This window comes from Diceros bicornis, chromosome 41, assembly GCF_020826845.1.
Source record: "Diceros bicornis minor isolate mBicDic1 chromosome 41, mDicBic1.mat.cur, whole genome shotgun sequence".
Classification (NCBI taxonomy): Eukaryota; Metazoa; Chordata; class Mammalia; order Perissodactyla; family Rhinocerotidae; genus Diceros; species Diceros bicornis.
The window spans coordinates 10383233-10409320 of record NC_080780.1 but is presented as its reverse complement, the minus strand read 5'-3'; the positions used below and the strand labels follow the sequence as shown (position 1 = coordinate 10409320).

General features: G+C 37.6%; 1 pseudogene; it reads left to right on the top strand.

Annotated features, from left to right (window-relative positions):
- The first annotated feature begins 240 nt into the window (after nt 1–240).
- Nucleotides 241–24375, top strand: LOC131400110 (uncharacterized; annotated as a pseudogene).
- The last annotated feature ends 1713 nt before the right edge of the window (nt 24376–26088 follow it).

Here is a 26088-nt window from a genome sequence, read left to right as displayed (position 1 = left end):
ACAGAGCGTAATTACACAACTGAAATGGTGTATCCTATTACACACCTGCAGTCTATGGTATAGCCTATTGCTCTTAGGCTACAAACCTGTACAGCATATTACTGTACTGAATACTGTAGGCAGCTGTAAGGCAATGGTAAGAATTTGTGTATCTAAACATATCTAAACATAAAAAGGTACAGTAAAAATATGCTATAAAAGATAAGAAAATGGTATATCTGTATAGGGCACTTACCAGGTATGGAGCTTGCAGGATTGGAAGTTGCTCTGGGTGAGTCAGTGAGTGAGAGGTGAGTGAATATGAAAGCCTCGGACATTACTGTAACTACTGAAAACTTTATAAACACTGTACACTGAGGCTACCCTAAATTTATTTAAAAAAATTTTCAATAATAAATTAACATTAGCTAACTGTAACTTTTTTACTTTATAAACTTTTTAATTTTTATTAATTTTTTCTCTTTTATAATAACAGCTTAAAACATAAACACATTTACAGCTGTGCAAAAATATTTTCTTTCTTTATATTCTTATTCTATAAGCTTTTTTCTATTAAATTTTTTTTTTTTTTTTACTTTTTAAACTTTATTGTTGGAAACTAAAACACAAACACACACATTAGCCTAGGCCTAGACAGGGTCAGGATCATCAATATCACTGTCTTCCGCCACCACATGTTGCCTCACTGGAAAGTCTTCAGGGACAGTAATATGCATGGAGTGGTCCTCTCCTATGATGGTAAAGCTTTCCTCTATAATATCTTTTGAAGGACCAGCCTGATGCTCTTTTTGAGGAGGTGTCACTCTTTTCAGAAATATGTCCACAGTGATTTGCTTGGTTTGTTCTTTTTTTTTCATCATAGATTTGCTTGTAAGCTGATAATGCATCATGAATGCTTCTCTCTATTAATAAAAACCTTTTGGTGTTGGGGTCCATATTTTCAAAGTTTTTAAGGAGCTTGTTGAGGTTTGTAAAAGCTTCTGCTAAACCCTTCACTGTGAATTTTCTTGAGGGTTCTTCTTTTTTTTCTATTACACTTCCCTTTTCTCTTTCTTCTTCTTCAGCTGTGTGTTTCTGTTCCAGTTCCAGCAACTCCTCATTAGTCAGTTCCTCAGCAACCCCCTCTGGGAGCTCCTCAACGTCATGCTCATCCACACTAATATTCAAGTTGTTTGCCATCTCAACCACAGCCTTTTTGATTTTTGCAACCTCCTCATCCTTGGCAAATCCCTTGAAGGCACGGAACAAATTTCTTGAGTGTCTTCTTCCAGAGGTCATTCATAAACTCCTTGGTGATGCTACCCTAAGCCCAAGCAAGGTTCTTGATGTAGTCATAGATGTTGTAATTCTTCCAGAATTGCATCAATGTCTTCTCAGTGTCTTCCTCAGTAGCAGCAATAGCCTGGGCAAAAGGCCTCCTCAGGTAGTAGGCCTTAAAAGCTGCTATAACTCCTCTTGATCTATTGGTTGGATCAAAGAGGTGGTGTTTTTAACCTTCTAAAAAATCATTAATAATAATTTTCTTGTGTAACACTATAAAATACATAAATGAAAAACTAACAATATACAGAGAACCTCAGGGAAAAATAATAGATATGGAATTCTTTAACACTACTTTCATTTCTTGACAAATTGTTTAGGCAATAATAAACAAGCAAACTTGAGTGAATAATGTAATTAATAAGTAGGAGGATGAAGTGGGTAGGGAAAATGAGAAGGGAAAGCATACAGAAATGAGAAAAGAGAAAAAGAGAAACTGTTAAGACATGGATTATGCAATTAGACTGCATGGGTACAAATGCTACCCCATCACTGACTAGCTGTGTGACCTTGGGCGTCATTGATCATGTTTATGCCTTGGTTTCCTGGTCTTTTAAATGATAATGATAAAAAGTAGCTGCCTTATGAGTTGTTTTGAAGATGAAATGAATTAATAAATGTAATGTTCTTTGGAAAATAGTAAGTATGCAATATACTTTATATACATATACATATACTACAATATGTTATATATATATACCATAGAGAGCACAATAGGCCTTTTTTTTTTAACTTGATGTAGTTTTACTTATGTCCATTTTTATATTACAAACTTGTGTTCTATTTTAATGGGCATTATGTCTTCCTTTATCTCACCCAAAATATACTTATTCTAAAGTCATAAGATTCCATAAAATTAATTTCATTTGAAATGCATTCATGTTTCATTGATTCATTCTGTTGGTCACCTTTCTTATCATTAGATTGCATCAAACATTTTGTTTTTGTGGCTTACAGACCTATTTTGAGTGTCTGGTTTTAAAATGTCTTGAATTTCTTCTCTTTTGGTTCACCCCACCCCATGCTTATGTCTTCCTAATTGTGTTTTCCCAGCCTCTTCCACTTGGAGCACCAGGTCCCAGTCTAACTATGTTTTTAAAAGGCAGGTGAGAGGTTTTGCCCTATGCAGATCCAGTCACAGAGCCAGCTGGTGGCTACGTTGAATTCCTGGTGAGGAGACACCTTCTTCCCTAGGCTCACTTTCTGAAACCTTTAGCTCCTAGTTTCTATTGGATACAGGATTTTTTTCCTCTCTTTTTGAAAGCAGGCAAATAGGCAGTGGAGTGGCACATCCTAACGCTTGGTTTCATATCTTGCTTCTAGTTATTTTCTCCGTCCCAGGTAGATAGTTTTGTTCCCCTGGGCTCAGAAACAAGAAGGCTCACAGCTTTAGCCCTGATGTGTGTATATCTGTTCTAGTCTTGTTACTGAGCATGAGTACATCTTTTGGTTCTATTATTATTGCTGTTGTTATTGTTTGAAGTACAGGATATGTCCACTGTGTGAACACACTCAACCATATTCACTCTTGTCCATTTCATTTTGGCTTTTTTATGCACATCAAAGCTCTTCTTGCTAAGAACATTATGGCTCTCCTAACAGTGGGGTCTCATGCACAATTTCAGTTCTCATCTTACCACACACCTCAGCACTACTTGAAACAGCTAAACTGTTTCAAGTAAGAAACTTCCTGAAGTTTCATTTTCTTGGTTTACGTGATATATTGTTCTAGTTTTTTTGCTTACATTTCTGGTCAGGAATTCTTAGTTGCCTTTACCCATTAATTTTCTTTACCTATCTTCTAAATGCCAAGATACTTAGCATTAAGTCTTGTGCTATATTTTCTTCCCTCTCATGGTCTATCTTGAGTAAAATATTGTGGCTATGAGTGCAAAGCATTTAGGCAGAAAGGAATATTTTGAATTCTGACAGTCACAGGTTTTATGATTTTTGTTTGGCAAGTTGCTTAACTTCCTTGTGTCTCAGATTCATCACCCGTAAAATGGAATTCATAATAATGTTTAGGTTAAAGGGTGTTTTCAGCATTAATTGAGGTAACACATGTCAAGCACTCAGCACAGTGCCTTAGGACTTATTAAATTTTAGTAATTATTTTTATTATTCTGTGTCATCTATATACCAATAACTTCCAGATTTATAACTCCCACCTGAATTTACCATTTGAAACCTTGAATATTCTATCTCACTCCCAATTTGACATGTCCAATTGGTTCTGTAACATGCACCTCAAGCATAAGGTGTTCAGAATTGAACCTCTGATCTCTCACCCACCTACTCCCCTTTCACTTTTCCACCGTTTAGTAAAAGTCAGCCAGTGTTAAAATCCAAAAGAGAGATTCTTCACAATATTTTTTTTCTTCAGGCCTAGTTCACTCCATCACTAGGTCCTGCCAGTTCTATTTACATTGTTTTAATGAGGTCATTCATATTTTTACTCCCACATCTACAATCCAAATCTGCATCTTCTTCTAATTTAATGACTTTAACAATGGACTCAGTTGCCTCCCACCTCCAGTTCATTCTCTACCCAGCAGTAGAGTGATTATTTTACAAGTTAATGAGTAGAAATAAAAGGTGACATCTATATTGGTTTAATATATACTATTTCAGAAGTTATTTCCATTAACTGTTTTTGAGACTCCAATGCAAATAAGCAGAGTTTTCAATGTACAGAAAATTCCCCAAATATCATATCAAAGCAGGCTTTTTGTTAGTTTAGAGGGAGCAACCTGAGATTAGAAAATATTATTTTCAAATAAATAAATAGCAAGTATAATGGAGGCATTTAAAAACATGCTGGGTACAATGGAAAACAAATATAATAGATATTAGATTGAAAAACTCATATATAAAAATAAAGAAATAAATGTGATGAACAAATAGACAAGTCATTGGAAAAATGAACAAGAGCTTCACAATAGCCATGATAGATTTTCCAGGGTTAGAAAGATGATATTAGGTGGAAGATAATCAGAAGTTTAGGAAATAGAAGAAAACAGCACTAAATCAAAGAAAGAAGAAAGAGTTAAGACTCCATAATTTTAAAAAACTTCACCAATGGGCACTTAATACATTTAAAGAGACACAGACCTTCTATACATCTTTGTACCTTAGTGAGAGCTGAGCCAGGAAACTGATAAAGAAATTATCTCTCAAAATGTATGCCTTAGCTGAAATAATAAGTAAATAATAAACATGAGAGATAAATTATGTGATAATGTACTTAAAAAACCTTTGATTGTAAGAATCAGAATTTCCTGAAGAAAAGCATTCATGAAAAAATTGTTTGATCTATTTTGAAATCTTAGTGATACCAACATCAAAAACTTGACTACAAGGAAAGGTGTTGTAGGCATTCATTCAACATTGCAGGGCTACTGACAGGATTTTAAAATTCATTACATATTGTTCCAGGATGATGAGCATGAATATATTGTAGTGGAGAAAACATAATAACAATGTAATAAGTAAATAGTTTAAGAAGGCTGAATTAAAGAATGTGCACTTTAAAAAAATACTAGAAACCTATCCTTAATTTTAGATAATAGGATTCTAAGCAATATTATTAAAAGTGGAACTTTTATGTATGTTTTCACTCTATTTCCAGAATCCTCACAGTTATTCACTTTTATGACTACATCTAAAGGTTGAACATATGTATGTGTGTTTATTGAAGTATGTAAAATTAAAATAGCACTTTTCTCTGTGTAAATGTGTTCAGTTATGCAATAAATCAAAAGTATAGCCTAGAACTCATTTCCTTTCCTTATAAAGCCTAATGGGAAAACAGGAACTAAAAAGCAAAGGATCACATTTTCTTCCTACTATAACAGATGGATGCTCATTTGCAGAACAATGTGTTCTGAACAGATATAAGAAAATTTTAGGAAATGCTAAAAGATTGGTATGAATTTTCAGATTTCTCTTCTCCATATCTAATTAGAAGTGCATTTATCTGATGAACAAACAATTGGTGTCTGGATATAATTATAGAGTACCCATGAACCCTTGATTTAGTCTTTTTGGTAAAATTTTTAAGCAAAATAAGGATATAATGTAATTAACTACACAGAATAGTGCAGTCATCCTTTCCTATTTTCAAAAGAATGGGGCTGACATATAATAATAGTTCCAGGAAAATAAAGTCTAAGAATGAACTACAGCTCGAGAAAAAATTAAGGGGAATAAAATCTCCTTTTAGTTTTGATCTGCATTAGAAATGATAATACCCTAAGATAAGAGTAAGCATGGAATTCAACATGTATTTTTCTTCTTTCTCTGTAAAGTAGAGTAACCTTAAAAATAAAAGGTATAGAATTGCCAGTTTCCTGTCTAGCATGTAAGGCATCTGGAAGTCACCATTCTGTCCTAACAAGTGAGAAGCTGTATGAATGCAAAAATCAAGTGTTCTTCTTGGATCCACAAGAGAAGTGAGGTCACAGGGCAAATCACTGCCCCTTAAATTGGAGAGGTAGATGGGCATTACACAGAACAACAACTTACCAGAGCAGAAACTCACAAGCAGATACTTCCACAGGAACCAGTACTAGGTAGAAAAACTTAAATCATTATTGACTAATTGCTGGAGGCTCAGTGTGGAAAAGTCTGAGCATTAATAACTCCAGGAGAACTCATTCTTTTGCTAGTTTTACCTCCAGGAGCTGGACCAGGTTTTCACAAGAAATATCAAAGAAAGATTCTATAGTGCTTCTGGCAGGGCATAGCATAAGGAGTCACTTTGAAATACACCAGAGCATTCTGTTCTTCTTAACAAAGTCTGCCATCAGGAGGATCTATTTAATAAGAGCCTAAGCTGCTGGGGTTTTATCAGAGCCTAACTGACTTGGGGGAAGGGAAATAGCTAACTCTAGCCCACTTTAGCCACCCTGCCCCACCTAAGCAGGGAAAATCTAAGAAACACTTGTGAAGTTTGCAGTCAAGAGGCACAGGCTCACCAAAAGATGAGACCTAATTATAGAATATAGAAAGCTTCTCCTCCCCTCACACCTTATCATCACATTACTAAAGTCTTTTGTATAGCAATCCTTTTGCCTATTACATTATGTCTAATCATCAAGAAAAAATTACAAGACACACTAAAAGGCAAAAAAGACAGTTTGAAGAGACAGAGCAAGCATCAAAACCAGACTCAGATATGGCAGGGATTTTGGAATTCTCAGATTGAAAACTGAAAACAACTATGATTAATATGCTAACTAATGAGTAAAGTAGACAGCATGCAAACATAGATGGACAATGTAAGCAGAGAGATGGAAATCTTTAAGAAAGAACTGAAAAGAAATGCTAGAGATGAAAAATACTGTAACAGAAATGAAGAAAGCCTTTAGTGGGCTTATTAGTAGACTGGTCATGGCTGAGGAAAGAATCTCTGAGCTTGAGGATATCTCAGTAGGAACTCCAAAACTAAAAAGAAAAAAAGAGCAAAAAAGTAAAAATAGAACAGAGTATCCAAGAACTATGAGACAGCTAAAAAAAGATATAACATACACATAATGGGAGTGCTAGCTAGAAAAGAAAGAGAGAAAAAAACAGAAAAAATGTTTGAAACAATAATGACTGAGAATCTCTCCCAAATTAATGTCAGACACAAAACCACAGATCTGTGAGGCTCAGAGAACATTAAGTAGGAAAAATGACAAAAATACTACACCTAGTCATACTGTCTTCCAACTACGCAAAATCAAAGATAAAGAAAAAATCTTGAAAGAACTCAGTTTTTTTTTTTTAAAAAAACCTTACCCATAGAAAAGCAAAGATAAGAATTACCTCTGACTTATCATCAAAAATCATATGAGCCAGAGGAGAGTGGAGTGAAATATTTTAAGTGTTGAGAGAAAAAAATCCACCAACCTAGAATTAGATACCTTGTGAAATTATCCTTCAAAAGTAAAGGAGAAATAAAAACTTTCTCAGACAAACAAATTTGAGGGAACTTGCTACCAGTAGACCTGTCTTAAAAGAAATGTTAAAAGAATTTCTTCAAAGAGAAAGAAGTCACAAACTTAGATCTATATAAAGAAAGAAAGATCACCAGGGAAGGAATAAGTGAACGTAAAATAAAAATCTAAGGGTCTGGATTCTAACTCTTCTGTCTCTGGGAGATGGCAGAGCTGGCATTTATTTTCCTTATTTTTACTTTATCTAACAGATTATAGTTTGTTGAAAATAACATCAACAGTGTTTTTAGCTACATATGTGTATATATATACACAAACATATGTGTATATATTACTTATGTATTGTATATATTATATATATATGCTTATGTATAAGTAGAATGAATGACAGCAATAATACAAGGGACGAGAGGGAGGAATTAGGATTGTTTTATTATTATATTGTACTTGCACTTCCAGTGAAGTGGTACAGTGTTATTTGAAAGTGAGCTTGGTTTTGTTGTAAATGTAAACTGCAACTACTAAAAAAGTAAAAGAAGAATCATAATTGAGAAGAATGACATCAGCAAGATGGCAGAATAGGAGGCTCTGGACTCTCCCTCCCTGCACAACACATGAATTCAACAGCTACACTCAGATCAATTTCCTTTGTGAGAAATCCAAAAATTGGCTGAAAAACTCCTGCACACCAGGCAAGTGAGAAAGTACCCCCATTGAAACATGTAGGAATAGCTGAGACACACTTTTGCCATAAACCCCACTCCCTGCACAGCACCATAAAATTGGGAGGGAGCTCCCAACTCTCAGCTTCTCCTGAATAACAGAGAGTTTGGATCACACATCTAGCACCCCAATTTTTCCAGCTGCTTTCCTAGGGACTTGCTCCTAACTCACCTTTCTCTGGAAGCTGGTGGGCCTGGCATGCTAGTCCCTTGGGGACTACAGAAAACAATGTGGCAATTTTGAACAGAGATGTGGGCATTTCCCATGGCTCATTCCCCTGGCTTAGGATAGAATGATCAGATAATACAGGCCAGCTCCTAGATTTTCCATGGAAAGAGTTAGACTGCACGTCTAGCACCCTGACTTCTTTGGCTGCTTCCTGATGGTCTGAATTCTAACTCCCTTGTCTCTGGGAGGTGGCAATGCCAGCATTCACTAGTCCCCTGGGGGTTATAGAGAATAAAGCAGTGGTTTTGAACAGGTGTGTTGGCACTTTCCGTGGCTTCTCTATAGGCTTGTTCCAGCAATAAACCAAGCCTCCAGGTTCTCTCTGGAAGGAATTGATCTGCATGTCTAGCTCCCCAACTTTTCCAGCTGCTACCTGAGGTTCTGACATTGGACTTGTGTATAAGACCTTATGCTACCTGGCATTCATTAGGCTCCTGGAGGCTACAGAGAGCAAAACAATGGTTGGAAGCAGCATGAGGTTAGAAAAAGCATGAAGACATTTTCTACAACTCCTCTTCTTAGACACGTGCAGAAACAGTGGGTGATAAACTCTGGCTCTCAGTTTCTTGCTGAGGAGAGAAGGATTGAGTCACATGGCTAGTGCCTCTATTTTTCCAGTTGTTACTCAAGGGACTGGTTTCTACTCAAGGTACAGCAGTTTGGATTAGCATTAAGATTTGAGAGACACCCAGAATCTCTGACAGGGATAAAAGACTCTCTTATCTAATGCACAGACACCAACACAGAGAATTAAGAAAAATGAAGAAACAAGTAAATGTGTCCCAAATAAAAAAACAAGATAAATCTCCAGAAATCAACCCTAATGAAATGGAAAAATGTGATTTATCTAATGGAGATTTCAAAACAATGGTCATAAACATGCTATTCGAGATTAGCAGAACAATGCATGAATAAAGTGAACACTTCAACAAAGAGATAGAAAAAAGTGTCAAACAGAATTTATAGAGCTGAAGAATACAATGACTGAACTGAAAAATTCAATAGAAGAGTTTAACAGTAGACCAGATCAAGTATAAAAAAGGATCAGCAAACTCAAAGTCAAGTAACTGGAAATCATCCAGTCAAAGGAGGATTAAAAAAAAAAAGAAAAGAAAAAGAGTGACGATAGTTTAAGAGACTTATAGGACACCATCAAGTAGACCAACATATGCATTATGGGAGTCCCAGAAGGAGAAGTGAGAAAGAAAGGAGCAGAAAGCTTATTCAAAGAGATAATGACTGAAAACTCCATAAATCTGGGCAAGGAAATAGACATCCAGATCCAGGAAGCTCAAAGAACACACAAAAAAAATGGCTCTGGAGAGACCCACAGTGTGAGACACATTATAAAGAAACTGTCAAAATTCAAAGAGAAAGAGAATTTTGAAAACAGCAAGAGAAAAGCAACTTGTCATGTACAAGGGAACCCCTTTAAGACTATCAGTAGAATTTCGGTGGAAGCTTTGCAGGCCAGAAGGGAGTGGGATGATATATTCAAAATGTTGAAAGAAAAATACTGCCAACCAAGAATACTATACCTGGCAAAAACATCCTTCAAAAATGAAGGAGAGATAAAGACTTTCTCAAACAAATAAAAACTGAAGGAGTTCATTTACCACTAGACCACCCTTACCAGAAACGCTCAAGGGAGTTCCTTAAGTTGAAGCAAAAGGAAGCTAAGCAGCAACATAATAGTATAAGAAAGTATGACACTCACTGGTAAAGGTAAATATATAGACAAATACAGAATATTGTTACCATAATCGTGGTGTGTAAATCACCTTTAATTCTAGGATAAAAGTTAAAAGACAAAAGTTTTCAAAATAACTATAACTAAAATTATGTTAATGGATACACAGTATAAATTAGATGTAAATTGTGACATCAATAACATATAATACAGAGAAGGAAAGGTAAAAGTGTAGAGTTTTTATATGAAAGTTAACTTGTTATGAACTTAAAATAGACTATTATAACTATAAGATGTTTTATATAAGCTCTAGGGTAACCACAAAGAACATACCTATAGAAGTTTCACAGAAGAAAAACATAAAATAATCAAAGTTTATTATTGCAATAAACAATGAAACACATAGGAAGACAGCAAGAGAATAAATGAAGGCAAAAGAACTATGACTAGCAGAAAATGGTTAATAAAATGGCAACAGTAGGGGTCGGCCCGGTGGCACAAGCGGTTAAGTGCATGCACTCCACTGCGGTGGCCCTGGGTTCAAAGGTTCGGATCCTGGGTGTGCATCAATGCACCGCTTGTTAAGCCATACTGTGGTGGCGTCCCATATAAAGTAGAGGAAGATGGCCACATGTGTTAGCTCAGGGCCAGTCTTCCTCAAGAAAAAAGGAGAGAATTGGCATCAGATGTTAGCTCAGGGCTAGTCCTCCTCACAAAATAAATAAATAAATAAATAAATAAAATAAAATGGCAATAGTAAATCCTTATCTATCGGTAATTACTTTAAATGTAAATGGATTATACTCTCCAATCAAAAAGCATAGAGTGACTGAATGGAAAAAAAATCAAGGTCTAACTGTATGCTGTCTATAAGAATCTCATTTTAGATATAAGGTCACACATAGGCTAAAAGTGAAAAGATGGAAAAAGATATTCCCTGCAAATGGTAATTAAATGAAAGCACAGGTGACTATATTTATACCAGACAAAGTAGAATTTAAGTCAAAAACTTTCTCTAAAGACAAAGAAGATCATTATATAATCATAAAAGGTTCAATTCAGTAAGAAAATATAACAGTTGCAAAGAGATATGCATTCTACATCAAAGAACCTAAATATATAAAGCAAACATTGACAGGTTTGAAGGAAGAAATTGGTAGCAATATGATAATAGTAGGAGACTTTAATACCCCTCTTACAATAATGGACAAATCATCAAGAAAGAAAATTGAAAGAAAACAGCAGACTTGAACTGCACTGTAGACCAAATGGTGCTAACAGACATATAAAAAACATTTCACCCAGCAGCAGCAGAATACACATTCTTCTCAAGTGCACATGGAACATCCTTCAGGATAGATCAATTGTTAGGTCACAAAACAAGTCTTAACAAATTTACAAAGATCAAAATCATACCAAATATCTTTTCTGATCACAATGGATTGAAACTAGAAATAAATAGCAATGAAAAAAATGGGAAAATTCACAAATATGTGAAAACTAAGCAAGACAATCTTGAACACCCATTGAGTCAAAGGGGAAATCAAAAGCCCATTTAAAAAATATCTTGAAACAAATGAAAATGAAAACATCACATAACAACATTTATGGGATGTAGCAAAAGCAGTAGCAAGAGGGAAGTTTATAGCAATATATTTCTACATTAGGAAAGAAGAAAAATCTCAAATAAACTACCTAACTTTCCACATTAGTGAACTAGAAAAACAAGAACAAACTCAGCCCAACATTAGAAGAAGGAAGGAAATAATAAAGATTGGAACAAAAATAGATGAAACAGAGAATAGAAAAACAATAGAAAAATGAACAAAATTTAGAATTGTTTTTTCAGAAAGGTAAACAAAATTGATAAACCCTTAACAAGACTAAAAAAAAAGATATCATTCAAATAAATAAAATCAGAAATGAAAGAGGAGACACTATAATGGATGTCTCGGAAATAGAAAGGATCATAAGGAAATATTACGAACAATTATACACCAACAAATTGAATATTGGATAGCCCAGAAGAAATGGATAAATTCCTATAAATATACAACCTGCTAAGAATAAATCAAGAAGAAATAGAAAGTCTGAAAAAAACAAATAGCAAATAAAGACATTGAATAAATAATTAAAAAGCTCCCACTAAGGAAAAGGCTAGGATCAGATGGCTTCACAGGTTAATTCCAAGAAACATGTAAAGAAAAATTGATGCCCATCCTTCTCAAACCATTCCAAAAAATTAAACAGGAGGGAATATTTCCAAATATTTCCAAAAATGTTCTTAGTTCTTATTCCCAATTATTTGAGAATTAATATGCATATCCTCAATTCAAAATATTCCTTTTGCATTTTCCTTTGAACTATGCTAAATCCATAGTGTATTGCGTATACATTTTCCAAGAAAACATTGATATCTACCTAATTTTTAATGCAGGAATTTGGAAGTCATCTTTAGTCTTCCCTTTTCATTCTTCCACACTCTGTCAAGTACTACGTATTGTCAAATCTCCCCACCACGTTTTGTACCTATGGTCTTCCTGCACCCGTCTCACCCAGACCTGCTCCCTATGGCCCCTGCCTCACGCCAGCCCCCAGCCCCCAGCCTAGACTATTGCCACTGAGTCAAACTAGTGCTCATGCCCTGTGCAGAATGTGTAGTCTGTCACATTCTAGCCACATGATTCCAGAGACATCTTAAAGAGATCAAATCTGAAGTTTTTAGTTGCTTTGGACTCAAATTCAGACCTTTATGATTCTAAACGTAGTTCTTACATATTTAAAGTTCTACTATGCTTTGGCTTTTAAATTTTATGACATGTGCTATAGAGACATGTAAAGGATTCTTTTTTTGTGGGGAAGACTGGCTCTGAGCTAACATCCATTGCCAATTCTCCTCTTTTTGCTGAGGGAGATTAGCCCTGACCTAACATCTGTGCCCATCTTCCTCTGTGTTTTATGTAGGATGCTGCCACAGCATGGCCCAACAAGCAGTGTGTAGGTCTGCGCACGGGATGCGAACCTGTGAACCTCGGGCTGCAGAAGTGGAGCGTGCGAACACAAACACTATGCCACCAGGCCAGCCCCGTAAAGGATTTTTATTTTCATTTTATTTACTGAAAAAAAATACATGCTTGCTTTAAAAAGTTCAAACAATACATTTTTTTTCTGTACAATAATCTGGGGAGTTCTTTTTTTTTCATGTGGTAACATTGGTTTACAACGTTATGTAACTTTCAGGTGTACATCATTATATTTCAAATTCTATGTAGATTACCTCATGTTCACCACCCAAAAACTAATTACAATCCATCACCACACACATGTGCCTAATCACCCCTTTTTCCCTCCTCCCTCCCCCTTCCCCTCTGGTAACCACCAATCCAATCTCTGTCCCTATGTGTTTGTTTGTTGTTGTTTTTATCTTCCATTTATGAGTGAGATCATACAGTATTTGATTTTCTTCCTCTGACTTATTTCATTTAGAATAATACCCTCAAGGTCCATTTAGAATAATACCCTCAAGTTCCATTTAGAATAATACCCTCAAGGTCCATCTACATTGTCACAAATGGCCAGATTTCATCGTTTTTTATGGCTGAGTAGTATTCCATTGTGTATATACACCACATCTTCTTCATCCATTCGTCCCTTGATGGGCACCTAGGTTGCTTCCAAGTCTTGGATATTGTGAATAACGCTGCAATGAACACAGGGGTGCATGTATTTTTACGCATTCATGTTTTCATGTTCTTTGGATAAATACCCAGCAGTGGAATAGCTGGATCATATGGTAGTTCTATTCTTAATTTTTTGAGGAATCTCCATATTGTTTTCCATAGTGGTTGCACCAGTTTGCACTCCCACAAGCAGGTGTAAGAGAGTTTCCTTCTCTCCACATCCTCTCTAACACTTGTTTCCTGCCTTGTTAATTATAGCCATTCTGACGGGAGTGAGGTGATATCTTATTGTAGTTTTGATTTGCATTTCCCTGATAGTTAATGATGTCGAACATATTTTCATGTGCTATTGGTCATCTGTATATCTTCCTTGGAGAAATATCTGTTCAGATCTTTTGCCCATTTTTTAATTGTGTTGTTTGATTTTTGTTGTTGAGATGTATGAGTTCCTTATATATTTTGGATATTAACCCCTTATTAGATATATGGCTTGCAAATACTTTCTCCTAACTGTTAGGTTGTTTTTTCATTTTTTTTTTTTTTTGTGAGGAAGATCAGCCCTGAGCTAACATCCATGATAATCCTCCTCTTTTTGCTGAGGAAGACCGGCTCTGAGCTAACATCTATTGCCAATCCTCCTCCTTTTTTTTTCCCTCAAAGCTCCAGTAGACAGTTGTGTGTCATAGTTGCACATCCTTCTAGTTGCTGTATGTGGGATGTGGCCTCAGCATGGCTGGAGAAGCGGTGCGTCGGTGTGCACTGGGGATCCAAACCCAGGCCGCCAGTAGCGGAGCGTGTGCGCTTAACCTCTAAGCCACGGGGTCGGCCCCTGTCTTTTCGTTTTGTTGATGGTTTCATTTGCTGTGCAGAAGCTTTTTAATTTGATGTAGTCCATTTATTTATTTTTTCTATTGTTTCTCTTGCCCAGTCAGACACGGTACTTGAAAATATGCTGTTAAGACCAATGTTGAAGAGCATACTGCTCATGTTTTCTTCTAGAAGTTTCATGGTTTCAGGTCTTACATTCAAGTCTTTAACCCAGTTTGAGTTAATTTTTGTGTGTGGTGTAATATAATGGTCTACTTTCTTTCTTTTGCATGTTGCTGTCCAGTTTTCCCAACACCATTTATTGAAGAGATTTTCCTTTCTCCATTGTATGTTCTTGGCTCCTTTGTCAAAAATTAGCTGTCCGTAGATATGTGGGTTTATTTCTGGGCTCTCAATTCTGTTCCATTGATCTGTGATTCTGTTCCTGTGCCAGTACCATGCTGTTTTGGTTACTATGCCTTTGCAGTATAGTTTGAAATGAGGGAGTGTGATACCTCCAGCTTTTTTTTTTTTTTCTTGGAATTTCTGTGGCTATTCGGGGTCTTTTGTTCCATATAAATTTTAGGAATCTTTGTTCCTAAAATTTGAAAAATGTTATTGGAACTTTGATAGGGATTGCATTGAATCTGTAGATTGCTTTAGGAAGTATGGACATTTTAACTATGTTAATTCTTCCAATCCAAGAGCATGGAATTTCTTTCCATTTCTTTGTGTCTTCTATCTCTTTCAACAATGTTTTATAGTTTTCAGAGTACAGATCTTTCACCTCTTTGGCTAAGTTTATTCCTCCTAGATATTTTGTTCCTTTTGTTGCAACTGTAAATGGGATTGTCTTCTTAATTTTTCTTTCTGCTATTTTGTTGTTATTGTATAGAAACACAGGTGATTTTTGTGTGCTGATTTTGCATCCTGCAACTTTACTGTATTCATTTATTATTTCTGAAAGTTTTTTGGTGGATTCCTTAGGGTTTTCTATATATAAAATCATGTCATCTGCAAATAGTGAGAGTTTCACTTCTTCCTTTCCAATTTGGATCCCTTTCATTTCTTTTTCTTGCGTCGTTGCTCTGGCTAGGACTTCCAATGCTATGTCAAATAAGAGTGGTGAAAGTGTGTATTCTTGTCTGGTTCCTGTTCTTAGATGGATAGCTTATAGTTTTTCTCCATTAAGAATGATATTAGCTGTGGTTTTGTCATATGTGGCTTTATTATGTTGAGGTTCTTTCCTTCTATACCCATTTTTTTCACTTTCTATCATTAGTGGAAGCTGTATCTTATCACATCCTTTCTCTGTATTGATTGAGATGGTCATGTGATTTTTATTCTTCATTTTGTTAATGTGGTGTATCACATTGATTGATTTGTGGATGTTGAACCATCCCTGCATCACCAGAATAAATCTGACTTGTGCATGGTGGATGATCTATTTAATGTATTGTTGTTTTCAATTGGCTAGTATTTTGTTGAGGATTTTTGCATCCATGTTCATCAGTGACATTGGCCTATAATTTTCTTTTTTTGTGTTACCCTTGTCTAGTTTTGGTATCACGGTAATGTTGGCTTCATAGAATGCATTAAGAAGCATTCCCTTCTCTTCAATTTTTTCGAAAAGTTTGAGAAGGATAGGTGTTATATCTTTTTTGAGTGTTTTGTAAAATTCACTAGGGAAGCCGTCTGGTCCTGGACTTTTATTTTGGGGGAGGTTTTTGATTACTGTTTCAATCTCCTTACTGGTGATTGGTCTCTTCAAATTCTCTATTTCTTCTTGATTCACTTTTGGAAGGTTGTATGATTCTAAGAATTTATCCATTACTTCTAGATTATCCAACTTGTTGGCATATAGATTTTCATAGAATTTTTATAATCTTTTGTATTTCTGAGGTGTCCATTGTAATTTCTCCTCTTTCATTTCTGATTATTTATTTGAACCTTCTCTCTTTTTTTCTTGGTGAGTCTAGCTAAAGGTTTGTCAATTTTATCTTCTCAAAGAACCAGCTCTTAGTTTCATTGATTTTTTTCTAATGTTTTTTTAGTCTCTATTTCATTTATTTCTGCTCTGATTTTTATTATTTCCTTCCTTCTACTGATTTTGGGCTTTATTTGTTCTTCTTTTTCTGGTTCCTTTAGGTGCACCGTTAGATTGCTCATTTGAGATTTTTCTTGTCTGTTGAGGTAGGCCTGTATTGCTTCCCTCCTAGAACTACTTTTGCTGTATCCCATTAACTTCAGCATGTTGTATTTTCACTTTGATTTGTTTCAGGTATTTTTGATTTTTCCTTTGATTTCTTCATTGACTGAATCATTGTTCAGTAGTATTTTGTTTAATCTCCACATATTTGTGGCTTTTCTGGTTTTCTTCCTGGAGTTGATTCTAGTTTCATACCACTGTGGTCAGAAAAGATTTTTGGTATTATTTAAATCTTCTTAAATGTATTCAGACTTGTTTTGTGGACTAATATGTGATCTATCCCAGAGAATGTTCCATGTGCATTTGAAAAGAATGTGTATTCTGCGGTTTTTGGATGGAATGTTCTGTATACATCTACTAAGTCCATCTGGTCTAATGTGTCGTTTAAGGCCAATGTTTCCTTATTGATCTTCTGTTTGGATGATCTATCCATTGATCTAAGTGGAGTGTTAAAGTCCCCTACTATTATTGTGTTACTGTCTATTTCTCCTTTTACGTCTGTTAATAATTGTTTTATATATTTAGATCCTCTTACATTGTGTGCATAGATATTTACACGTGTTATATCCTCTTGTTGGATTGTTCGTTTTATCATTATGTAGTGCCCTTCTTTGTCTCTTGTTACAGTTTTTGTTTCAAAGTCTATTTTGTCTGACATAAGTATCGCTAGCCCAACAACACATATTTTTAGGTGTGACAATGAAAGTCTGCTGTGTTCACTCACTTAAGCATAATCAATGTTAGCAGTGCATTGTGTGCTTCCTAGGACTTTAAATTTCTTCCTTGGCTTCTCATTGCTGACAGAATAAATTACTGTCTCCTTGGAGTTCCTTTTTTGGACCTTCCCTCTCTTGTTCCTTGCCTATTGGAGCAGAGACTGTGATGGGAGAAAAATGCAGAATGTCTTTGAACAGGTGCCCCTGTTTTGCTGCACTCATTCATCTCTCAAACTTCAGGTTAAGCAACTTTTCTCTTAGCAATGTTTTCTTATTGACTTCTCTTCTAGTTGGGGCTTTTTATTTTTAAAAAACAGCTGCTCAAGCCAACTGAAGATGGGAAATAGCAGAAGCTTTTTAGGATGCATCAGGTTATTTTAAAATAAAAGCTTCAGGTGCTGGCCCCATGGCTTAGTGGTTAAGTTCACCACTCTCCACTTCTGTGGCCCAGGTTCGATTCCCAGCCATGGACCTACACTACTCATCAGTGGCCATGCTGTGGCGACAACCTACAAACAAAACAGAGGAAGATTGGCACAGATGTTAGCTCAGGATGAATCTTCCTCAGGAAATAACAAAAGACCTTCAATTATGATAGATTTCATAGAAACTGGAATTAGAACAGAGGTGTCATCATTACTGCCTTTCATCTTGTCTCCATGTTTATCTATGTCATTTCTAATGTTCTCTGAATCCAAGACCTTCTTCTCAATAATTGAATTGAACACTTTTATTTACTATTTCTATATGATTTTAATTTACAAGCAATTTTTTTTTTTGGTGATGAAGATTGTCCCTGAGCTAACATCTGTGCCAGTCTCCCTCTATTTTATGTATGAGGCCCCACCACAGTGTGGCTTTATGAGCGGTTTGTAGGTCTGCGCCTGGGATCCAAACCCACAAACCCCGGGCTGCCGAAGTGGAGCTTGAGAATTTAACCACTATGCCACTGGGCTGACCCCAATTTACAAGCAATTTTGATTGTGTTGGCCATACTTAAAGTTACACAAACTTTCACCTTTTGCCTCTCTGGTTGTTTCTCCCACTTTTATATTTTCCAATTGTAAATTCCTAGAATAAAAATATTTTTGGTACAATGTACTTTTTCCATCTGGGTCACAAGACATAAATTGCTTTCCAGGCCCTCCCTGGATTCTCCCAGGTCAGATGCCCATCCCACCTAGAGACAAGAGGTCACAGGTTACTAAAGATGGAAATTAACCCTCAGCATGTCCGTGCGGAATATGATGATTAATTGTATGTGTTGACTTGGCTTGGTATACAGTTGTTTGGTCAAACACTAGTCTAGAAGTTGCTGTGAAGGTATTTGTTTTTTTTCTTTTCATGAGGAAGATCAACACTGAGCTAACATCTGATGCCAATGCTCCTCTTTTTGCTGAGGAAGATTGGCCCTGATCCATGCCCATCTTCCTCTACTTTATATGGGACACTGCCACAGCATGGATCTACAAGCAGTGTGTTGGTGCGCGCCCAGAATCCGAACCGCGAACCCGGGGCCACCGCAGCGAGTGCATGCACTTAACCACTTGCGCCACCAGGCCGGCCCCAGCTGTGAAGGTATTTTTTAGATGTGATTAACATTTACAAACCAGGTGACTTTAAGTAAAGGAGATTACCCTCAATGTGGGTAGGCATCATTCAATCAGCTGAAGGCTTTAAGACCTAAAACAGATTTCCCAAAGAAGAAGAAATTCCACCTCAAGACTGTAACATAGAAATTCTGCCTGAGTTTCTGGCCTAAAGGCCTTCCCTACAGATTTCGAACTCAATACTATAATATCAACTCTTACCTGAGTTTCCAGCCTGTCAGCCTGCCCTAGAAATTTTGGTCTTCTAGCCTTCACAATCATGTGAGCCAACTCTTTAAAATAAGTCCTCAAAGATACATCCTCTATATCTATATCTATATTTATACCTACATATTATATATCCTATTGCTTCTGCTTTTCTGGAGAACGCTGATGATACAGATTACCAAGAGTGTTTCTAGAGGAACAGATCTTAAGGATGAATTTTCTGAATTGGTTCTTGGTTTCTGGAATTGATTCTATATTTTTATTATATTTAAACATATTAAAGATTTTATTTCCACTAGTAAAGAGAGCACTGATCGCCCATGACATGATATAGTAATAGATATGTGCAAAATATCACCATTGGATACTCTTAATCTAATACTTATAGGAGGCAAGATTCTGGGTGACCACATATTTAATACTTTTGAACGTTTTTGTCAAGCTAAGGAACATAATGAGATGGGTAGTTTGCTTCCAATTGTGTTGGACAGAATAGAGAGAGAAAAGGAGGAGCTCAGGGTTTCAAATTCCCAGCTCAAATTCTACATAAATGACTTGAAATTTTCTATGTCTTCCCTGAAGGAGACCTTTATTTCCTGTATAGACAGAACTGAGATTGCTAAAAATGAAGCCCAGAGTCTCACCCTGTGAGTTGCTGAATTACAACACAAAGTGCAGAGTGTTTACTGTTAAAGTGAGAGCACTGATTGGGAAGAAATAGGATCCTGGAAATTGGATTGGGAACATATGGGCAGATCCTAATGAATTTGGGGACACTGAACTAAATACTGCTGAATCATCTTTGACAGTAGAGGCAGTACACCCATCCCTGCCTGAGGAGGTTAATCCTGCTTTTCCTGAGGTGGTTGGTCTCCCCTGAGGTACTTACCTTGCAAGGCAGTGCTGATTCTCTTCAAGATCCACACACACCATGCCTCTTTGCTTTTAGACTTATAACCAGACTTACATCCTGACAGGACCCAAAAGTTGAGTTACAAAGTGTGACCCATGAGTAGATGTCCTACACTCCAAAAGAACTGCATGATTTTTCCAATTTACACAGACAGAATTCCAGGGAATAGGCATGGGGATGGATATGAAGGATGTGGGATAGTGGTGGAAGGAACATAAAGTTGAATCAGACCAAACTTATAGAATAGGAGCCCAACTAAGCAGAGATTCTGGATGTAACATATAGCTAGATTGGTTAGAAAGGGCTCTAACAGTTTGTCTGGTTGGTTAGCTAAAACATGGACCAGAAGGTGTCCTACATTAAATGAAGTTGAAGTGCCAGAACTGTCTTGGAAGGATCAAAATGCTTAGGGAGATTGGAATGTTAGAATGGATTTATCATGTGCAACCTGGTCACCTACACTAGGAGGGTCCAGAGGACATATTTTTCACTAAAACTTTGAGGAATAAATTGGTGAGAGAAACCCCAGCATTCTTAAAGAACTCTGTAGGCGAGAAATTACAGTGAGAACTGCTACCAGTGAACTGGGACCCTTAAATGCAATAGGGATAATTCGATCCAGGGTGAGAGAGGTCAAGTGATGGTAAACAATTGTCAAAGACAAGGTGGACATAGTTACCAAATGTACAGTGGAATCAAAGCAGTGATCAGAAGAGTATGACTTGTAGAGGCCTATGGTCTTGGCTAGTTAATTATGATGTTCCTAGAAGAGAACTAGTTGGGCAGTCTACTAAATTCTTACCTGATCTATACAAGAGGAAGACTTCTAGGTCAATTCTAGAGACTCACATTCCCTCATTCAATTCCCACATATGAGCTAGTTTGCAGATCCAGAACACCTTGAATGAAAAGGAGCTTAGGTCCCCTTGAGGAAGGACCTAGGTATACTGTCAAAATGTATACTGTTAATATTTCTCCTAGCCTTTCTCAAAGGGATCTATGGCCTTTTGCCAGGATGACTGGACTGTGTAGAAAGGAAATAATTAGACTTTTGGGGGATTACTACACACTGGCTCTGAACTCACATTAATTCAAGAACACTGAAAATGTCACTGTGATCCTCCAGTCAGAGTAGGGGCTAATTGTGGTCAGGTGATCAGTGGAGGTTTAGTTTAGGTCCATCTCACAGTGGGCCCAGTGGATCCCTAAACCCATTCTGTGGTTATTTCCCTGGTTCTGGAATGCATAATTAGAATAGACATACCCGGCAACTGGTAGAATCCTCACATTGGTTCCCAATAGTGCATGAGGGCTATGATGGTAGGAAAGGCCAAGTGGAAGTCATTAGAACTGCCTCTACTTAAGAACACAGTAAGCCAAGAGCAATACTGTATTTCTGGAGGAATTTCAGAAATTAGTGTCACCATTAAGGATTTGAAGGTTTCAGAAGTGGTGATTCCCACATCTCCATTCAACTCACCTATTTGACCTGTGCAGAAAATAAATGGGTCTTTGAGAATGACAGTGGATTATTGTAAACTTAACCAAGTGGTAACTGCAATTACAGCTACTATTCCAGATGTGGTTTCATTGCTTGAGAAAATTAACATTTCCCCTTGTACCTGGTATGCAATGATTGACCTGGCAAATGCTTTCTTCTTGATGCCTGTTAGTGAAGACCACCAGAAGCAGTTTGTTTTCAGCTGGCAAAGCCAGCAATACACCCTCACTGTCCTATCTCAGGAGGAATAACTCTCCACCCCTATGTCATAATTTAGTACTTAGGGATCTCGATCACTTTCCCTTTCCACAGGATATCACACTGCTCCATTATATTGATGGCATTGTGCTGATTGGACCAGCGAGCAAGATATAGAAATTACTCTAGACTTATTGGTAAGACATTTGTGTGTCAGAGGGTGTGAAACAAATCCAAAAAAAATTCAGAGGCCTTTCATCTCAGTGAAATTTCTTGGGGTCCAAGTAGTGTGGGGGCATGTCAAGATATCCCTTCTAAGGTGAAGGATAAGTTGTTGCATCTGGCCCCTTCTACAACCAAAAAAGAAGCATAATACCTAGTGGGCCTCTTAGGATTTTGGAGGCAACATATTTCTCATTTGAGTGTGCTACTCCAGCCCACTTACCAAGTGACCTAGAAAGCTGCTAGCTTGGGGTAAGACCCAAAACAAGACACGGCTCTGCAACACGTTCAGGCTGCTAAGAGTTCTGCTTCTGTGCCAACTGCTCTGACAATTGGACCATATGATCCAGCATATCAAATGGTGCTTGAAGTGTCCAGGGCAGCTAGAGATGCTGTTCGGAGCCCTGGGCACGCCCCCATAGGTAAATCACAGTGCAGACCCTTAGAATTTTGGAGCAAAGGCCTACCATACTCTGAAGACAACTACCTTTAAAAACTAGCTTTTGGCTTGCTACTGGGCTTCAGTAGAGATAGAACACTTAACCATGGCCCACCAAGTTACCATGCAAACTGACCAGTCCTTCATGGACTAGATGTTGTCTGCCCCACCAAGCCATAAAATTGGGCATGCATAGCATCACTCCCTCATAAAATAGAAGTGGTGGTTTTGAAATTGGGCTCGGTAAGCCCTGAAGGCACAAGTAAGTTATATGAGGAGATGATCCAGATGCACATGGACCAGGTTCTTGTTACTTTATCCTCTCTCTCCCAATTATTAGCTATGCCCTCATGGGAAATTCTCTATGATTAGTTGACTGAGGAAAAGAAAATTCAGACTTGGTTTATAAATTGTTCTGCACTATATGCAGGCACCACCTGAAAGCGGACAGCTTCAGCACTGCAGCTCCTTTCTGGGACATTCCTGTAGGACAGAAGTGAAGGGAAATCCTCCAGGGGGACAGAACTTTGAGCAATGTACCTAGCTGTTCATTGTGCTTGGTAGGAGAAATGGTCAGACATGTGATTGTATACTGATTTATGGGCTATGGCCAATGATTTGGCTGGGTGGTCAGGGACTTGGAAACAATATGATTGGAAAATTGAAGACAAGAAGGTCTGAAGGGGGCCGGCCTGGTGGCTTAGCAGTTAAGTGTGCGCGGTCCGCTACTGGTGGCCCGGGTTCGGATCCCGGGCATGCACCGACGCACCACTTCTCCGGCCATGATGAGGCCATGTCCCACATACAGCACCTAGAAGGATGTGCAACTATGACATACAACTATCTCCTGGGGCTTTGGGGAAAAAGGAGGAGGATTGGCAATGGATGTTAGCTCAGAGCCTGTCTTCTTCAGCAAAAAGAGGAGGATTAGCATGGATGTTAGCTCAGGGCTGATCTTCCTCACAAAAAAAAAAAAAAAGAAGGTCTGAGGAAGAGGTATGTGGGCAAATGTCTCTGCATGGGCAAGAAAAACATGAACATATTTGTGTCTCATTAGAATGCACACCAAAGGGTGGCCTCAGCAGTCCAGGATTTAATAATCAAGTGGATAAGATGACTCGTTCTGTGGATACCAGTCAACATCTTTCCCCAACCTCTCCTGTCATTGTCCAATGGGCTCATGAACAAAGTGGCCATGGTGGAAGGAATATATGGACTCAGCAATACAAACTTCCACTGACCAAAGCCAACCTAGCTAAAGCTACCATTGAGTGCCCAATCTGTCAGCAGCAAACACTGAGTTTTCCATATGACATCATCCCCCAGGATATTCACCGAGGTACCTGATGGCAATTTGACTACATTGGACCTCTTTCATCACAATGAGGCAATGTTTTGTTCTTACTGGAATAGACACAGTCTAGATATGAATTTGCCTTCTCTGTGCACAATACTTTTGCTAAAACTATCATCTGTGGACCTACAGAATGGCTTATCCACTGTCATGATATTCCACACAGCATTACCTCTGATCAAAAACCCACTTCACAGCAAATTAAGTACAGCAATGGTCCCATGCTTATGGAAGTCAGTGATTTTACTATGTTCCCCACCATGCTGAAGCAGCTGGCTTGATACAATGGCGGAATAAACTTTTGAAGACTCAGTTACAGCACCAGCTAGATGGCAATATGTTGCAGGACTGGGCCAAGCTTCCCCAGAAGGCTGGATATGCCCTGAATTGGCCTCCAATATGTGGTGCTGTTTCTCCCCTAGCCAGGTTTCACGCATCCAGGATTTAAGGGGTAGAAATGGGAGTAACACCAATCACTATTATTCCTGCTTACTCATTAGCAAAACTTTTAATTCCTGCTCCATTGACCTTATTCTCTACTGGTCTAGAGGTCTTAGTTGCAAAGGGAAGAATGCTTCCACCAGGAGACACAAAAAGGATTCCATTGAATTGTAAGTGAAGACTGCCACCTGGCCACAATGGGCTCCTCATATCTCTGAACGAACAGGCAAGTTATTGCTGAAGTGATTAACCTTGACTACCAAGGGGAAATTGGACTGCTACTCCACAGTGGAGGTAAGGAAGAGCATGTCTGGAATACAGGAGATCCCTTAGGGTGTCTCTTAGTATTACCATGTCCTGTGAATAAAGGCAATGGAAAATGACAACAACCTAATCCAGGCAGGACAATTAATGGCCGAGATCCTTCAGGAATGAATCTTTGGGTCATTTCACCTGGTAAAGAACCAGGACCAGCTGAAGTGCTTGCTGAAGGCAACATGAATATAGAATGGGTAACATAAAAAGGTAGTTATAAAAATTGGCTACAACCATGTGACCAGTTGCAGAAATGAAGACTAAAATTACTATGAATAATTATTCCTTATTGTTATAAATGTTTGTGCTTGTGTGTGTGTGTATATGTGTGTGTGTATAATATCCTTGCTTTCTTCCCTCTCTATTCCCTTATCATTGTAACATAAGATATATTGACCTTAAATCATAGTATTTAAGTATTGTTAACTTTACATCATAATATTTAAGTTACAGGATATAAAGAAGAAGAGTAAATGTCACCCAAGGAATTTGCATCCTATTCTGGGGAAAAGGTTAGTGTATTTTCTGTTGTATGCAGGATAGGTGTATCATGTTAAATGAAAGTATTACTTTATTATTGTCTTTATTTGAAGATTAAGTGTGGTATAAGGAAATGTGTATGGGTGCCAAGTTGACAAGGGGTGGGCTGTGCTGATTTACTATGTGTGTCAACTTGGCTGGGCCGTGGTGCCCAGTTGTTTGGTCAAACACTACTCTATATGTTACTATAAAGGTATTTTGTAGACGTAATTAACATTTACAATCGACTCTAAGTAAAGGGGATTGCCCTGGATAATGTGGGTAGGACTCATCCAATCAGTTGAAGGCCTTGAGAGCAAAAACTGAGATTTCTTTGAGAAAAAGGAATCCTGCGTCATGACTGTAACATAGAGCTCCTGCCTGAGTTTCCAGCCTTCGGGCTGCCTTACTGATTTCAGACTTACCAGCCCCCACAATTGCATGAGCCAATCCAATTTCTTAAAATAAATCCATCTATTTATCTATCTGTCATCTATAGGAAAGTCATATCTGTCCTATTGGTTCTGTTTCTCTGGAGAACCAGGACTGATACAGAGTAATCTCCATTTCAAGAAGATGATAGTTGACACCATAAAGTACTTCGACAGGGCTATGCTGTATTATTATGGTAATGTTAATTGCCATTACAAATAAGCTCTGAGACATCTGCATTGAGAATAGAAATTCGCGTCTTGCTCACATAGTGTGTGTTCCTGGTGAGCAGCTGGTTTCACACGGTGAAAGGCACTCAGGCCTCTCCTATCACATGCCTTTGCCTTCCTGAAAGCCTCAGTGCCCTTCCATCCAGACGGTGGGTAAAGAAATAAAGTGGAGCAGTTACCCTCTTCTGTTAGGCAACTTGGTCCAGAAGGGACACACATCAGTTCCACTCACATTGCATTGATAAGAACAAATAACGAGTTCTCACACATTTTCAAGAGAACCTGGAATTGGAGTCCCTTGTTGGGTTGCCACACCTCAGAAGCAGGTCTATAATGTGTAAGAGAAAGAAAATGATCCATGTGCACTCACGCTATTGCGCCAACCACATACAGTA